This window comes from Schistocerca serialis, chromosome 5, assembly GCF_023864345.2.
Source record: "Schistocerca serialis cubense isolate TAMUIC-IGC-003099 chromosome 5, iqSchSeri2.2, whole genome shotgun sequence".
NCBI classification, from domain to species: Eukaryota; Metazoa; Arthropoda; class Insecta; order Orthoptera; family Acrididae; genus Schistocerca; species Schistocerca serialis.
The window spans coordinates 366,738,000-366,754,686 of record NC_064642.1 but is presented as its reverse complement, the minus strand read 5'-3'; positions in this window follow the sequence as shown (position 1 = coordinate 366,754,686).

The window sequence follows — 16,687 nt, the reverse complement described above, 5'->3', positions numbered from 1 at the left end:
TTATGCTGTTCATTTATAGTTTTGTAATTAGCTTTTCACAAGGTAGTTTGCACCTATCTTCAAATGTCTGACAGTTCACTTTTTTCAGCATTTCTATGCGATTCCCACATAGGTTGCCACTCTTTGCATACATTCAATATCCCAGTATAGGTCCCACACACTTGAGCATTATTCTAGGATGGGTCACGAGTGTTTTGTAATCAATCTCCTTTGTTGACTGACTGCATTTCGCTAGTTTTTTACCAATGAATTGAAGTTTGCAACTTGATTATCCTACAGCTGAACCTACATGATCACTCCATTTCATGTCGCTACAAGTTGTTGTATCCAGGTGTTTGTATGAGTTGATACTTTCCAGTTGTGACTCACTGGTATTTTAGTAATAGTATTGTACCTCTCTTTGTTGCATGTATTGCAAAATTTTACATTTCTTAACATCTAAAGCAAGTTTTCAGTCTTAGCACCTCTTTGAAATTTTATCAAGATTTGACTGAATATTTTTGCACCTTTTTATAGACAGTACTTCATTAGAGGTAACTGCATCATCTGCGAGAAATCTAAAGTTAATACGGTCTGCAAGTTAATTAATATACAACAAGATCAAGTGTCCTTTCGCACTTCTCCAGGCACAACTGAAGTTTATTCTACTTCTATTGATGACTCACCATCCAAGACGACATACTGGTCTCACCTACTAAGAAATCCTTAATCCAGTCACAAATTACTTGATACCCCAACAATAGTACTTTTGATACTGAGCACAGGGGAGGAAATGAGTCAAATGCTATTTGGAAGTCAAGAAATCCTGTACTTTCCTGGCTGCCTTGATCCATGGCTTTCAGGATGTTGTGTAAGAAAAGTGCGAGTTCGGTTTCACAAGACTGATGTTTTCAGAACCTTTGTAGGGTGGCATGCAGGAGGTCATTCTGTTTGGGATACCTCATTGCATTTGAGCTCAGCATATGGGACAGTAGTTTTCTGGACCACGTATGCTATCCTCCTTGTGAAACGGTGTGTCTCATTCTTTTTAACTGAGTTGCAAATTCAGTATAGAATCTGATAGGGATCCTGGCCCATGGGCTTTGTTCAGTTTTAGGAGTTTCAGTGGTTACCCAATGGAACTGATACTAAAAACTCGCTTTATTTGTTCATGAGACCCAGAAAATATTAGATACAGGCTCCCAGGTAGATGCCATTTTCTTTGACTTCCGGGAGGCGTTCCATACAGTTCCGCACCGTCGCCTGATAAACAAAGTAAGAGCCTACGGAATATCAGACCAGCTGTGTGGCTGGATTGAAGAGTTTTTAGCAAACAGAACACAGCATGTTGTTCTCAATGGAGAGACATCTACAGACGTTAAAGTAACCTCTGGCGTGCCACAGGGGAGTGTTATGGGACCATTGCTTTTCACAATATATATAAATGACCTAGTAGATAGTGTCGGAGGTTCCATGCGGCTTTTTGTGGATGATGCTGTAGTGTACAGAGAAGTTGCAGCATTGGAAAATTGCAGCGAAATGCAGGAAGACCTGCAGCAGATAGGCACTTGGTGCACCGAGTGGCAACTGACCCTTAACATCTACATCCACATCCATACTCCGCAAGCCACCTGACGGTGTGTGGCGGAGGGTACACTGAGTACCTCTATCGGTTCTCCCTTCTATTCCAGTCTCGTAGTGGAAAGAAGGATTGTCAGTATGCTTCTGTGTGGGCTCTAATCTCTCTGATTTTATCCTCATGGTCTCTTCGTGAGATATACGTAGGAGGGAGCAATATATTGCTTGACTCTTCGGTGAAAGTATGTTCTCGAAACTTTAACAAAAGCCCGTACCGAGCTACTGAGTGTCTCTCCTGCAGAGTCTTCCAATGGAGTTAATCTATCATCTCCGTAACGCTTTCGCAATTACTAAATGATCCTGTAACGAAGCGCGCTGCTCTCCGTTGGATCTTCTCTATCTCTCCTATCAACCCTATCTGGTACGGATCCCACACTGCTGAGCAGTATTCAAGCAGTGGGCGAACAAGCGTACTGTAACCTACTTCCTTTGTTTTCGGATTGCATTTCCTTAGGATTCTTCCAATGAATCTGTCTGGAATCTGCTTTACCGACGATCAACTTTATATGATCATTCCATTTTAAATCACTCCTAATGCGTACTCGCAGATAATTTATGGAGTTAACTGCTTCCAGTTGCTGACCTGCTATTTTTTAGCTAAATGATACGGGATCTATCTTTCTATGTATTCGCAGCACATTACACTTGTCTACATTGAGATTCAATTGCCATTCCCTGCACCATGCGTCAATTAGCTGCAGATCCTCCTGCAATTCAGTACAATTTTCCATTGTTACAACCTCTCGATACACCACACCATCATCTGCAAAAAGCCTCGGTGAACTTCCAATGTCATTGACAAGGTCATTTATGTATATTGTGAATAGCAACGGTCCTATGACACTCCCCTGCGGCACACCTGAAATCACTCTTACTTCGGAAGACTTCTCTCCATTGAGAATGACATGCTGCGTTCTGTTATCTAGGAACTCTTCAATCCAATCACACAATTGGTCTGATAATCCTTATGCTCTTACTTTGTTCATTAAACGACTGTGGGGAACTGTATTGAATGCCTTGCGGAAGTCAAGAAACACGGCATCTACCTGTGAACCCGTGTCTATGGCCCTCTCAGTCTCGTGGACGAATAGCGCGAGCTGGGTTTCACACGACTGTCTTTTTCGAAACCCATGCTGATTCCTACAGAGTAGATTTCTAGTCTCCAGAAAAGTCATTATACTCGAACATAATACGTGTTCCAAAATTCTACAACTGATCGACATTAAAGATATAGGTCTATAGTTCTGCACATCTGTTCGACATCCCTTCTTGAAAACGGGGATGACCTGTGCCCTTTTCCAATCCTTTGGAATGCTACGCTCTTCTAGAGACCTACGGTACATCGCTGCAAGAAGGGGGGGCAAGTTCCTTCGCATACTCTGTGTAAAATCGAACTGGTATCCCATCAGGTCCAGCGGCCTTTCCTCTTTTGAGCGATTTTAATTGTTTTTCTATCCCTCTGTCATCTATTTCAATACCTACCATTTTGTCATCTGTACGACAATCTAGAGAAGGAACTACAATGCAGTCATCCTCTGTGAAACAGCTTTAGAAAAAGACATTTAGTATTTCGGCCTTTAGTCTGTCATCCTCTGTTTCAGTACCATTTTGGTCACAGAGTGTCTGGACATTTTGTTTTGATCCACCTACCGCTTTGACATAAGACCAAAATTTCTTAGGATTTTCTGCCAAGTCAGTACATAGAACTTTACTTTCGAATTCATTGAATGCCTCTTGCATAGCCCTCCTCACACTACATTTTGCTTCGCGTAATTTTTGTTTGTCTGCAAGGCTTTGGCTATGTTTATGTTTGCTGTGAAGTTCCCTTTGCTTCCGCAGCAGTTTTCTAACTTGGTTGTTGTACCACGGTGGCTCTTTTCCATCTCTTACGATCTTGCTTGGCACATACTCATCTAACACATATTGTATGATGGTTTTGAACTTTGTCCACTGATCCTCAACACTATCTGTACTTGAGACTTTTTTTGTGTTGAGCCGTCAGGTACTTTGTAATCTGCTTTTTGTCACTTTTGTTAAACAGAAAAATCTTCCTACCTTTTTTAATATTTCTATTTACAGCTGAAATCATCGATGCCGTAACCGCTTTATGATCGCTGATTCCATGTTCTGCGTTAACTGTTTCAAATAGTTCGGGTCTGTTTGTCACCAGAAGGTCTAATATGTTATCGCCACGAGTCGGTTCTCTGTTTAACTGCTCAAAGTAGTTTTCAGATAAAGCACTTAAAAAAAATTCACTGGATTCTTTGTCCCTACCACCCGTTATGAACGTTTGAGTCTCCCAGTCTATATCAGGAAAATTAAAATCTCCACCCAGAACTATAACATGGTGGGGAAATCTACTCGAAATATTTTCCAAATTATCCTTCAGGTGCTCAGCCACAACAGCTGCTGAGCCAGGGGGCCTATTGAGACATCCAATTACCATGTCTGAGCCTGCTTTAACCGTGACCTTCACCCAAATCATTTCACATTTCGGATCTCCGTCAATTTCGTACGATACTATTACACTTGTTATCGCTATAAACACGCCTCCCCCTTCACTGTCCAGCCTGTCTCTGCGGTAAACATTCCAATCTGAGTTTAGGATTTCATTACTGTTTACGTCTGGTTTCAGCCAACTTTCTGTCCCTAGTACAATATGGGCGTTGTGACCGTTTATTAATGAGAGCAGTTCTGGGACCTTTCTATAGACGCTCCTGCAGTTTTCTATTAGCACATTAATATTGTTATTCCCTGTTGCATTTTGCCTACTCCTACCTTGCCGCGCCTCAGGAGGTGTCTTGTCGGGCCTAGGGAGGGGATTCTCTAACCTAAAAAACCCCCATGTGCACTCCACACGTACTCCGCTACCCTTGTAGCCGCTTCCGGCGTGTAGTGCTCGCCTGACCTATTCAGGGGGACCCTACATTTCTCCACCTGATAGCGGAGGTCGAGAAATTTGCGCCCCAGATCTCCGCAGAATCGTCTGAGCCTCTGGTTTAAGCCTTCCGCTCGGTTCCAAACCAGAGGACCGCAATCGGTTCTGGGAACGATACTACAAATAGTTATCTCTGATTCCACCCCGCGAGCGAGGCTTTCCGCCTTCACCAATTCCGCCAACCGCCTGTACGAACTGATTATGACCTCTGAACCCAGACAGCAGGAGTCACTGGTGCCGACATGAGCAACAATTTGCAGTCGGGTGCACCCAGTGCTCTCTATCGCCGCCGGCAGGGCCTCCTCCATATCTCGGATGAGACCCCCCGGCAAGCAGACAGAGTGAACACTGGCCTTCTTCCCCGACCTTTCCGCTATTTCCCTAAGGGGCTCCATCACCCGCCTAACGTTGGAGCGCCCAATAACTAATAAACCCCTCCCCCCGTGTGCCTGCTCAGACCTTGCTGAAGGAGCAACCACATGTCCACTCACAGGCAGAGCGGGCGATGCCACACGGCCAGCCTCCACATTTACCCTCCGTCTCATGCGCCGTGTACGCCTCTGAACCCGCCACTCCCCTTGGGGAGAGGGTGGCCCAACCGCGCCCGGTACCCGCGAATATGTCTCGACAGCAGGGACAGTGGGTGAAGCATGTAACACCTGGGGTGTACCATGCGACGCACCAGACTCCCCACTGCCGCAACACTCCGAGGCAGCAGCCTGAAGACGGCTGACTGTGGCCGTCAACACGCTCAGCTGTTCGCGAACAGTGGCCAGCTCCTCCTGCGTCCGTACACAGCAGTCACACATGCTACCCATGTAATGTATTGCGAATACATAGAAAGAAGGATCCTTTATTGTATGATTATATGATAGCGGAACAAACACTGGTAGCAGTTGCTTCTGTAAAATATCTGGGAGTATGCGTGCGGAACGATTTGAAGTGGAATGATCATATAAAATTAATTGTTGGCAATGCAGGTGCCAAGTTGAGAGTCATTGGGAGAGTCCTTAGAAAATGTAGTCCATCAACAAAGGAGGTGGCTTACAAAACACTCGTTTGACCTGTACTTGAGTATTACTCATCAGTGTGGGATCCGTACCAGGTCGGGTTGACAGAGGAGATAGAGAAGATCCAAAGAAGAGTGGCGCGTTTCGTCACAGGGTTATCTGGTAAGCGTTATGGAGATGTTTAGCAAACTCAAGTGGCAGACTCGGCAAGAGAGACGCTCTGCATCGCGGTGTAGCTTGCTGTCCAGGTTTTGAGAGGGTGTGTTTCTGGATGAGGTATTGAATACATTGCTTCCCCCTACTTATACCTTCCGAGGAGATCACGAATGTAAAATTAGAGAGATTCAAGCACGCACGGAGGCTTACCGGCAGTTGTTCTTCCCGCGAACCATACGCGACTGCAACAGGAGAGGGAGGTAATGACAGTGGCATGTAAAGTGCCCTCCGCCACACACCGTTGGGTGGCTTGTGGTGTATAAATGTAGATACTGATATATAATTCACTCATCTTTGCAATGGTGCAAGAATTAAATTGTGGCAATACTCCTGCATTTTTGGAAAATTTGAAAACAGGGTTCAGTAGTTTTGCTACCTTCAGTTTGAGATCCTATCTAGTCCAGGAGTATTTGGCACCAACTTATGTGCCTCTAGCAGCCTTTACAAATAACCGGAATTTCTTCGGTTTTTTTGATACGTCTTTTGGTAATATTCTTCAACAGTGGTGGCTGAAGGCTTTACAAATTGCCCTCTTGATAGCCAAATGCATTTCATTCAGATCTTTATCTTCACCTTGTGCTTTATTTTACATCCATTACACAGTAGTCGGTGTTTGTTTATGGTGACTATATACAATGGAGGGTCCCTCCCATCATGAACTGTTGAACTGGGTACACATCTAGCAAATGCTTGGTCAACTATTCTTTTAAACTTGAGCCGTAGTTCTTCTACATGCTTCTGTCCAGAACTGAATGTTTCATGCTCCTCATTGAGATACAACACTACTGCCTCTTTATGTGGTTTGCAGAAAATATAAATCTTTCTACTTGCTTTATCTGTGCTCTGTACTGTGATAATCATTGTTGTTATAACAGCCTTACTATCACTTATATGAGTTTCAACGTGGACATTCTCATAGAGGTGAGGTATATGTTTTGCTATTTGATCCAATACATTTCTAACATGAGTGGACTTGAATCTATTTGTTATAAATAGTTTTCAGAGAAGGCATTCAGTAATATTTCACAGGAATGTTGTCACACACTCTGCTAACAGAACTATAATTGTCCCAATTGATTGTTGGATGATTAAAGTCTTCTCCAGTGTAACAGTATGATTGGGGAACTTAATGTACTAGTAAACTTCAGTTTTCTCTTCAACTTTTGGTTACAACTGGGGATTGGATGAGTCTGGGGATCGATAGATTCAGTTATATATGTTTATGCCCACACTTGTCACTAAGCCTTGGCCAAAGAGTCTTGTATGTAGCTTCAATTTCTATCTCAGTGGACTTTAATTTCTTGCCTACTGTGACACCACCTCAATTTCCCATTATCCATGCTTTAGATATATACTTTAATTTCCCCCAAATGCTCACTGTTGTCAATTTAACCAGTTTCCTGTACCTAGTATTAAGTGAGCTCTACTGCTGTCTAGGAGCATTTCAAACTCTGTGGCTCTGTTACAAATGCTTCAGCAGTTAATCATTGAGATATTAATACTCTTGCCTGTGGGTGGTGGGTTATCTCTTTTAATCTTACACTGGTACTAGTAGGTCTCCTACATCTACATCCTACTGGATGGAGAGTCATCTGTGCTGAAGAATGCCTTGTGAGCACCCCACACATCTGGGCAGCAGCCAATGATGTACAGTCTTCTCATCACCAGTTTTCTGCTGCAACTCTAAGAAGTCACTGCCCAGCTTGACGCAGAACCTTTGAAGTCTCTGGTTCAGACCTTCCACTTGACTCAGAACTAGGGGCCATAGTGAGTTTTGTAGAAATTCTGTGAGCAAGGCTGGTCTTCTCAACCCTCTCTGCCAGTTGCTAGAATGATACAAATATATGTTGTCAGAGCCCGGACAACAGGCATTGGATATTCTAACAAGCATCACAGTCTGCACCTGGTTACAATTTGTTCCCTCAATGACTGCCAGAACAGCCTCTTCAGGATGTTGAAATGTGGCCCCCAGGCTCATATGCTGAGTGCACTTGGTATTCTTTCCATCCCTTGCTGTAATTTCCCTAAGGGGTATGATGGAACTGCAGATGATTAATTGACAACTATCCTTTTGTGCTTGCCTCTTGTCTTGACACTGGACACAGCAGGTTTCCCAACAGGTGAATTGTATTTCACTGGCTTAGTTTCAGATTCAGTGGAAGAAAGCCCCTCAGACTTGTTGGTTTGGGGGCTGGGTACAATTTCTTGAGTGCTCCCTGTACCTGTGTCCCCTATACCAGGCATCTAGACCTGCATTAACAAGCCACTCATAATCAAATTGATGAGTAGTGACAGATCCTGTGCTTCCAGCAGAGGAGGCAGTATCCGCAGGTCATGGTAGTACTTGAGGTACTTTTGGTCTGTATGGTACAAAACTCTTAGTGGCCTATCAAATACACCCATTTGCAACAACTTCCAATTGCAGGACAGTAGTATGGGTGATTTCCACTTACTTATGAGCATCAACTAACTCTTCTGATGCCTGAGAATGTCAGGTGCGTTATGACCCTTGCACACAGTCTCCTTCAAGGAGGAAGTAATTAATGAGGCTCTCTGGTAGTTATTAATATACCTTCTTTTAGGGTTCTGTGCCTCAGTTGGTAAAAACAGAACCCTTATAGGATCACCCTATTGTCCGTCTGTTTGTCTGTCCAACCGTTAAAAACCTTTTTTCTCAGAAAGGAGTAGGAGTATCAAACTGACATTTGTCACATACTGAAGTCTATGGCCTCTTGGTGGTGTAAAAAGTAGAAACTTCTAACTCAATGCAATTAAAAGATACAGCCATTCCTTTCGCATATTTCAATATTCACGAACTCACTCATCAAAAGCTATAGAGTACTTCCCATTCACTTAGAATAATGAAGTTTGGCAAAAAGGAAGGTTACACAGAACAACCAAAGGGAAAAATCCGAAAACTATGAATTTGTAACTATATCACAGAGAAAAAAATGCTTTTGTCATTTGTTATATGACTAGTCTGTGAATGTTTGTTTCATATATAACATGAAATGTCATATCTACATGTGGTAATTGCTGCTGGATATCTGATGACAGATAAATTCTGAAATGCATCATATTAGTAATAAACTCATTCCTTGCCGGATGTTTGACTTCTATCATTGTGAACCAGTCAGTCTGAATGAAGAACTACAAATTATTTTAATAGTTGTTGCCTCTCTCCTGCATGACTTTGTCACATTTATATTATTGAAAATAAAAACATTCTCAAAAATATTGGAATACCTGGGACTGATATCTTGCCAGTACCAATGTCAATAACAGGTAAAAATCATTGAGATTCTCAATTCCCGGAATGGATTCTATATGCATGATTAAGTTTATATGGAACACTCAGTGCACGAGTCCTACTCGCACCTGGCCAATTATTTGTAAATGGGTCTGAGAATAGCATATTTCAGTTTGTACGAAAATATTCTCTCTGACAGTGATGTACTACTTATGTGACTGAGTACACTGCATAGAAGTGAAGAACAAGATTTTAGAACTTTACTTGAGATATTATCAACCCTGCGAGACATTTTGGTTTTGAGAAAATTAATTACATTTGAAGGGTCTCAGCATGAGGCTCTTCATGATTGTGCCATACCACACAGCTTCATTTGTTTGCCTCTGGCACCTCAATTGTTGGTGAAAATGGCCTACTACCGTAGATGTAAAGAAGAAAAGAGAAAAGACTGAGCAGCTGAGTGTGTTTGTTATGGCCACAGTACATTATCCATATTTAATTTTAACATTCATTAGGTTATTGGTACTTGTCGGAGCCCCACATGCATGTTTGATACATTTAATTGCCACATTTCAGTGTATCTATTCTTTCCTCTTCATGTCTGATCAGTTGAATGTATGAATGAGAGTGTGCAAGGATTTCAGTGTGTAGATCCATGGGAGTGTAGTAGTCTGCCACTGTATCAGAATAGCCAACTGTAGGAAACACGTACCAGGTAGCAAAGAGGTTTCTGTTTGCCTTGGATGAACCTTTTGTATAGGTTGCTACCACAATATGGGTTCCTCTGGCCACTTCCGTTGGTTTGGGGTTGGTTTCAGCTGGAGAGTGAATGCTCGTGGAGTGATCCGTGGTAGGCAACAAAAACCAGAATTGATCAGCCCAGGCTTTGAGACGAATTCCGTTCTTATCATCTCTGAACACTTCAAATCACCTGACAGTGAGGAAATGTTTATGGTTGAAAACGTACATTTCCTCTCTCAGCAAAAATTACCATATTGCATTTGTCCACGCTCCACTTCGCTTTCGTTCCCGAGGTAAAAGTCGTCCTCATGGCCCGAGTCTCTGTCCTCATTGTATCGCTTGTCTTTTTTATTGTTATTTTCCCTTGCTTCATTACCTTCGAGCTGATTCTCTAGTAAAGATATGCGCTCATTTAATCCTCAGTAGCCCCTCTTTGTCTCCTGTTGACTTCACACTGCCCTAGTTCTAATCTTAACAGGGACCGCACTTCCTCTGTCTCATTTTCTGGTGTTGGCAAGGTTTGTTCTCTACCTGCAGATGCACTTATGTGACTTGTGTTCTCTGTAAGTTTTCCTAGGTTGTGCTTCATCTTGGAGATTTCCTCCTCGCAATTTAGTTTGAGTTGTAGGCAATGATTTTTGAGCGTAGAGATAGCCGCAATGTTGTTATCTATCTTAGCATTAGCGGACCTATCACCCTCGAGCTTTCCAGCAATGCTAACACTTCTTTGCGTTCACGTTGACACTGTTCCTTAAGAGCCTGGAAATCCTGCTCTATTCGGTTGCTGCATTGTTCGCTCACCTTTGTCAGGCATTCCTGAGTCGCCTCTATTGTGTGGAGATGCTGTTCAATGCATTCAAACCTTGGCCCAAGTTCTTTAACATTTACAGTGCTGATGTAGTTTGTAGTTGCTGTCACCTGTGGACTGGGTAAAATCAGTGTTTTTCTGTAATTTCTTACTACTGCACAGCTCACTGTTATTGGAATTCTAAAACATTTTTATGTTTATTGGACTTTTTACATTAAGTACTCAAATTTTGGGGTCAATAATTTAAAGTTTGAAGGCACCAATGAAATTTCAAGACAGTGATATTTATTACCGGAAAAAAAAAAAAAATTGAAAAAGAATTACAGTACTGTTATATACAACGAAACATGTTATTATCCTCTAAAATATTTACAAAACATTTGAAATACAGAAAAATAACAATAAGCGTAAGTTCAGTACACAGTTTAGTGTTCATAGTGGACAACAGTGTGATAAACTTTGAAGCAGGGGGAGATACACAACCTGACATTACATTCAGTGCACTCATATGAGGTGTCCTTTCTTCCAGCCTTCCCTGTTGAACATTTCTCCTTTTCGCTACAGGACACACACCTCCCTTGTCCTTTTTTCTTTCCTTCTGGAATGTTGACACAATTAGGTAAGTGTTTTTCTGAGACTCATGCTAATTTTGATGATCCACATGGAAAGCTCTCTTATTGAATCCCCAGCAGACAACATCAATCATGCACATACTTCTTGAATAAACTGAGAGGTGGCAAGTTTTTTCTTTTTGATTATGTTATGTAGTATGCAGGCATTTGATACTACCATTATTATGCAGTGTACAGCTAGTTTCCTCCACCACTTCACTTCACAGTATTGTGATCCAGAGCCCCATACAATAGTCACTGGTCAAATAGGTCTGCCCCAGCTTTGTTTTTATTATAGTCAACAACTGCTGCAGGTTTCAGTTTCTCTGTTGCTCTTCTTGTTCTGATACTCTGCATTGTAGCTGTGTGCCTTGTGCTGACCATCCAGACGAGATGAGTGCAAGGCGAGTACATTCCCTTTGCGACGGACCTGTTTTTCATCACTTCCCAATAAGACCAGCATTATCATCAGCTAACTGAACACTTGTGTAGAAACAACCAACATACAGTGTACCCTTTACCCAGAAGTTTATTGGCCAAACGCTTCACGACACTAGAAGCACTGTTGTCTACAATCTCATCTCTTCCATGGCATTCCTCAAAATTCCAGATGTATCCTGTTCTGGATTCAGCCAAAACATGCAGCTTCAAACCATAATTGTTTGGCTTATTGGTCATATAAACCTTGAAGCCTACTCTTCTTCTGTAGGGACAAATTCCGTCATCGACTGTTGCTGTTTTCTCTGGATAATAAGTATTTTGGAAATTCTCTCTCAATGAATTGAGGAGAGGTCTAATTTTATAAAGTGCATCAAAACCTGGTTCACCTTTCTTTTTTGACTTTTTTATCATTGAGGTGAAATATAGATAAAATGTTCATAAATACAGAGGGGCCCAAAAAAATTTATCCACTGTTTAAAAGTCCATAACTGGCAAACTAGTTGACGGAGTTGTCTCATCTTTGGTAGTGTAATAGTTTGTAGTGCCGGCAATCGCCACACAAGTGTTGTATTGCATTTTGTTTTGTCAGATGACAGTCACCAGATAGTCAGTGTTTTGTTCTTAGTTGCACCTAGTTGCTCGAGTAAACTTAGCTGGCACAAGGCTTACATTCGATGAAAAGAGGTCAGTTTGGAAGTGGTATTTTAAGTACGTAAACATTAATGAGGTTCAACGGCAATGGCGAAATGAGTATCAAACAGAGCCACCGACACGTTTAACGATTCGTCGCATTCGAGACAAATTTGAAGCCGAAGGCTGAGTTACAGAAGTACACAAACAACGATCTGGACGACCTGTAACAGTAACAAGTCCAGCTAACTCCCATTGTGTGTTACAACAATTTCACTCGCTCACCACAGAAGTCTGCGAGACAGTGTGCCCATGAAACTGGAGTGAGTCGCTCAAGTGTTTGGCGAATTTTGCAGGCAGCAAAGTGGAAGTGCTACATCTCATGATTGCTACATGCAATGAACAAGGACGACACAGATTGTAGAATGGAGTACTGCGAGTGGTTTACTAACATGGTGCGCAATGATGAAGAGTTTGCAGAGATGATTGTGTGGTCTGATGAGGCACAGTTCAAACTCAATGGTACAGTAAATCACCACAATTGCATCTACTGGGCCACCGAAAATCCAAACGTCCATGTAGACAAAGCCGTGATTTTTGTCAGTAGTAAATGTGTGGTGTCGGTTGTCTTACCGGGGCTTGATTGGGCCATTCTTCTTTGACGACACAGTTACCGGTGAGGTATACCTTCAGAAGCTTCAGACATCCATTTTACCTGCAATCGGAGGCTTGTATGGAGACGGAAGAGTTTACTTTCAACAAGATGGTGTCCCAGCCCACTACCAAAATCATGTTAGGACGTATCTCAACGAAAATCTACCAGGAAGATGGATAGGCCGTAGAGGTGCTGTGGAGTATCCACCACATTCCCCAGACCTAACTCCTCTGGACTTTTACCTGTGGGGAACACTAAAGGATGTCGTTTATTGACAAAAACCACGCACATTGGATGAACTTCGAGAATCCATCGTACATTCATGTGCAAATAACCAACTGAACACGTTGCAGTCAGTAGTTCGTGCTGCAGTGCAGCGGCAGCGTTTGTGTGTGGATGTTAATGGTGACCATTTCAAACACCTACAGTGATATCTTTAAGTTGGACTTTAAGCTACACTTTCACCAAAAATGAGACAACTCCGTCACTTAGTTTGCAAGTTATGGACTTTTAAACAGTGGATACATTTTTTTGGACCCCTCTGTATATCTCTTGACAAATCACTGGGACAAAAATTACAGCTTACGACAGGATCAGTACTTCAGTGGCTCTTCATGTTTGGCCTCTCACTTATTGCCAGATGCAGCAAGGAATTTTTTCATATCTGCATTTGTTACAGTTTTCCACTGTTTTAACGTAGAATATATCTAAAGTATCACTTGATTCATCAATAGATACATTCTGTACCAATCTATGAGGTCCTGTGTATACAGCTACGTCAGGAATTTCGTGATCATCTGTCCAGTCACCATCAAAGTAACTTCGACTTCTTTTTCTACTTTGAGGATTCATAGATGTAGAAGGCAAAACATGACCTGATTCATTTCCTGAAGTACCTGCAGGAGCATAATTCATAATATAAAATTCTGGGAAGCTAAAAAAAAAAAAAAAAAACACCATTTGCAGTGACTAAATCTGAAACACTTACCACAATTTTCAGATGACATACAATCCGAATCGTCATCAGAAAGCCCTATTTCACCACCTGAAAACTCATCAAGGACTTCATAAATCATTTGCTCCAAACGTTTATCCTGTTCACTGCACATATCAAAATGAAAATCAACACGAAAACACTCAAAATGAACGAAACTGAGAAGATGCCAACTCCAGACAATGTCTACAAAGTAAGCTACAATGACAAAGTCTTTCATAAACACAAAGTATTCCACTGAGTGCACTGCTGCCATCTAGCACTCGCAGTTGAAACTATGAAGCCTGTAGACCACTCAGACTTCATAGGAGTCGTAAATATATGTTTGACACCACAGAGAAACATTGTAACTGCTGAGATGTAATATTATGTCGGCTACACAATTCTGTTTCCTTCTGAAGACATAATATTACATCGGCCGCACGCTACGTGTTAATGTTTGTTGTTACATCTCGTAATTTGCCTCGTACATTAGCCACTTGCTTGGAATTCGCCGTCATGTGCGCTCCAAAGTCTTCTTTGATAGTGGAGATCCAAACCTCTAATCGGCTATTATTCGCAGTCATCTGTGCCCCTAAATTTTCAACCATGTGCGCATTGGTCGCGATCATTAGCACATCAAATTGTGCCATGAACTGTGCCCATTCATGTAAACATGGCACATGGTTCGTTGCTATACAGTTGGCGGATCCAGCAAATATGTTGTCTGCACTCTGGGAACTCTGTGTGGCACATTGTTGTGCACTTTGTGAGGATATATTTCCAGTGGCACTACTGAAGTCTGGTGCAAAGAATGAGTCGTTTAATTCGCTAACACTTTTGGGAAGCGGGAATATTGTTTAGTTCATTTGCGATGTTTTCCAGTTCCCTATGTGAAATTTCTCTGAAAGGCACGGTATTTTCTGTTTCGTCGCATCTCGAGTTGCTCTTAGAGTGGCTACGCGTGTCTATTATTTATAGCTGACTAACTTTGCACCAGTCACTTACTACAAGAATACTGCTTGGCACGCAAAAATTCTCATAAGATCCTAGCACCAAAATTACTGTACGTAGACGAGAACGAGATTGCAACAGCCTCACACAAGTAACATCTTTCGCATGCAAAACAATGACAAATTACCTGTACGTACTTAAAATACGTCCCTGGAAATTGATATTGTCACACGATCCTACTATCGGGCTATGAATTAACACACCAAAAATACACACACAAAATCAGAAATAAAACGAAAGAACAATGCCGTATAGATCACAAACGCTGTTTCCACGCTGATACTTGAAACAATGCAGAAATTGTACAAGTGCTAAAGGGATAAAATTTTGAATAGTTAGTGCATTGATACATTCTACGGAACCTGACTTTTTCGCAGAAAATTCCTAGGAAGAGCATACTCAGAGATCAGGGTCGCCATATGAAAGGTATCTTTACTATTAAGGGGTATCTTTACAATTAATCTCAATATGGGGGTAAATTGTGGCCTCAATACAACTGTTGCACAAATACAATGATGTAGGATGCACTGTACATCACAGCTGGATGAAGCATGGAATGGAGTTTTAGCAGTGAGAGCGTAAACAAAAATTCTGGCAAAAGAACTTTTATTAGATCCATAAATTTAATTATAAGTGTATAGTGAATAAGATGATGGTTGCTGTTGCCTGCAAACTATTACGTCGTGTATTAATTAACCCTAGAACTTTACTTCGGAGTCCGCTGCAAGGTCTATGATCTATGGAAGAGGAATGATCAAAGAATGGTTTAATCATGAACACTTACATTCACATGCACGTGAGAGACTAAGAAGAAGGAAAAGAAATCAAAACCTCCACCACAGCACACATTGGTGTTCCCTTGATTTTAACATGCAGGATAAATGAATAAAATTTGTATTGAAGTGAATTGCTATAAAAATGACGCATAATAAAGATTCACAATTAATTCAGATGCTCTACAGCAGAAGATCATTGTGGCCTTGGCACTGTAAACTTTCTCATTAGATCACGACCACGTGGTCATCACAAACAAAAGGGTGCACAAAGAAAGTTATCAAGTGAGATGAATTGCACAAAATTCAGTCATAAAATCACAGAAACCATGCACAATATACCTGCTCTCGCAAAAGGGATACTAAACAAAATGAACTGAATCACAGTAAACTCAGCACAGCTCCATGTGTTTGATTAACAGTTCAGTCGAACAATAGCCTACACCGTCCATGGATTTTAATGCTTTTAACACTCATGAATTAGCAACTAAAATTTGTCACACATGATAATAAACTATGAATGAAGAAAGGAATCATTTACTTTGACTAGCTTTGAAAAACTTACATAAAATACATTAACTTCTCCTCGAAAAGACACACTTACCGCCAGAAGGTCTCACCTGTCTCGCGCCCCACGGAACACTCCACAAGCATTCACTCTCCAAGTAAAACTGTCCCTGGACCTATGGAAGTGGCCAGAGGAACCCCTATTGTGGTGCCAACCTATACAAAAGGTTCATACAAGGCAAACAGAAACCTCTTTGCTACCTGGTATGTATTTCCTACAGTTGACTATTCTGATACAGTGGCAGACTACTACACTCTCATGGATCTACACACTGAAATCCTTGCACACTCTCATTCATACATTCAACTGTTCAGACAAGAAGAGGAAAGAACAGATACATTGAAATATGGCACTTAAAGGTATCAAACATGCATGTGGGGCTCCGACAAGTACCAATAACCTAATGAAGTGTTAAAATTAAATATGGATAATGTACTGTGGC